Source organism: Alligator sinensis, unplaced genomic scaffold (genome assembly GCF_000455745.1).
Source record: "Alligator sinensis unplaced genomic scaffold, ASM45574v1 scaffold761_1, whole genome shotgun sequence".
Lineage (NCBI taxonomy): Eukaryota > Metazoa > Chordata > Crocodylia > Alligatoridae > Alligator > Alligator sinensis.
Window position 1 is genome coordinate 1026334 of NW_005842195.1, and position 2662 is coordinate 1028995.

At 40.8% G+C, this 2662-nt stretch overlaps 1 pseudogene; it reads right to left on the minus strand.

Annotated features, from left to right (window-relative positions):
* Positions 1-282: 282 nt before the first annotated feature.
* LOC102374411 lies at positions 283-1262 on the minus strand (annotated as a pseudogene).
* Positions 1263-2662: the final 1400 nt, after the last annotated feature.

Sequence of the window (2662 nt, forward strand, 5' to 3'; positions counted from 1 at the left end):
CATTAAATAGTTCATTAAATGTCAATGATACATATGTTTCAGTTGGGAATCTACCAGAATCTATAGCACAGTTGACTTGAGCCATTTAGAATGTTATTCATAAACATCTGTCATCCTAAATTTTGTCATGAATTGTTTTCATGCAAGTCTTTTTGTTTGCAGTTACTTTGTAATTTTCATACATCTAGTTCTCTTGAAACTATTCTTTTTTTCCCCATGAGCACTTTAGTTTGGGTTTTTTTGGAAATCAGTAATTTATTTCTGTATTTAAACAGGTGGGTGACAAGAGCTAGTGTTGGCAGGACTCAGTCAAACAGACTGAATTCCATGTCCTCATCAGACTCCTCTGATTCCTCCTTCACTTCTTCTTTGGCTGGAGCAGCAGCAGGAGCAGCCACTTCGGCTGCCACAGGGGCAGCAGCCACCAAGGCAGCCGGGGGCCACAAAGGCAGCTGGGTCAGCCAGGAAGGCCGTGACCTTTTCAGGCAGTGGGAAGGTGTAGTCAGTCTCCACAGCCAGAGCTAGGACCCACTTGTACCCATTCATGATAGAATTGGGCACAGAAGCAATGGTTGGGTAGCCAATTTGCAGACAAACGCTTTCAACATTATGAACACTTTCCAGGAAGCGGTTGTACAGAATCTCCTCAGAGATGTCCAGCACTTCTGGATTGTAAATGCTGCCATTGTCAAACTCCTGCTGGATAACCAAAGGAGAATGGGGACATGTTCAACATGTTCAATAAGGTGGCTTCACTGGCACCCACTTTGTCTCCAGTCGTGATCAGCTGCACATCGCTGGATTTCAATGGTACCCCTGGAGATCTTTGTAGTGATGCCCAGAGCCTGGAGGAAGGAGGTCTTCTCGGGACACAGATCAGTGTTCTGAGCTGGCACAGTGACATCACAGGGGGCAATGGCACCAGCACGAACTGCCACTGGCACCTTGTTAGCTAACAGCATGTCCTGGATCTCAGTCAGATTCTCCTTGGTGAACACAAAGCCCACGTTCCCATGGATGTGAAGCAGCAACTTTTTTAGAGCAGGGTTGTTCTCCAGGTAACCCTGGATAGCTTTGCGCATCATGGTGTTCTTCCCCATCAGCACAACGGCCTTCCCATGCAGGGACATGTGGATCTGCTGCATCTGTTTGGATCCAATGTTGTCTGCTCCCACAATGAAGCATTTTGGATAATCATCCAGTAGTTCAATGATTTTCAGGAAATAGCTGGACTTCCATATGGCTTGGTCTTCCTTTGGCATCGCACCGCAGCTGCCAAGGATTGCTGTGGATGGCTTAAGGACGAGGCGAGGCCTCCACTCGAGCACATAATTTTATCTAAATAGCTTTCCATAGAAAAAAAAGTCTGGATAAAAACATTAGGATATAACTTTTTTCAAGTTGCATCATAATCACATATTGTACAATAACTGACTATTTTTCCAACAACCAGATTTAGAAGTCTTTAAATCACTGTTAAAGAAAACCATATTGCTAGCCGTTTAAAGAATCTGCAAAGTTTACTAGGAGCCATATGTTTTCACCTGAAATAGCTAATGATAATATTATCATGCCACAAATATTACAATTAGATTTTACTCCCAGATGCACCATGTATTTGAAAAAGCATGTACAAAGCAATTGTACATTCTTAGCCTGCTTGAGGCAAAGATTGAAGCTTTTAGAAAACCCTTTGGGGGATTTAAGGAACTTATTTTTTCAGGTCTAAAATTATTAGTTTAGAAGCTTTTTCTCATAAGAGGTATTACATGGCTTCTTTCACTAGAGAATATGTCTTACAGTGTCCTTACAAACCTTCCGTTACCAGACGAGTAGAGAGCTAAAGTTCCAATACATTCCCTTTATTATTCCCCTGGGATGCAATATCACTGAAATATCAAAGAGGACTACCCCAATTAGGGGAGACAGCTGTAGATATGGACCTAAAGGAAGGTGATTGGGACATGTTTCTAACAAATGCACAATAGATATTAAATCAATATTTAATAAACCAAACCCTCAAACACAAACTGACATTGCTTCAATGACTTCCCTGAAATCACACCGATTTCCACCAGCTGAAAAATCTGACATATAACACAGCAGTTTTTTATGTACAAGAGAATAAAGGCCATTTTGACAAGAGGGAAATAAAAACCATGCAAAAATTAAAGGGCAAGGGATGTAGGGCAGACAGAATGTTTAGTTGCAACTTGTCCTTCTGGGTGCCTCAAGCACCTGAATGCCAGACCCATCATTCAGTCTTTGCTGTATTGGCCTAGTTTAAACCACAAATACCCTTTTAATTCATTCTGTCATATACAGAAGTTTGTTTGCACTTACCTGGGGGAATTTAAAACACATTGTTACTTGAAGTATATATTATGGTACAGCCCAATAATAGTTATATTTAGAAAGACATTCAAAGTAAGGCATTCAATTCATGAGTGTCTTATGGTTGCCACTGTAAGATGAAATTGATAGTCTCTGTCACCCAGCATGAATGTATCACAGGTGATGCACCTTTTAAAAGAAACTAGAGGCAGCTACTAAGTCATGTTTGGTAATACTACAGAGAAATATAATTAATGTACTGCTTTACAACTCAGTTAAGGCTGTTCTTAAAAGTGAAATCTAGTGTCAAAAGGGATAAACTTGAGAA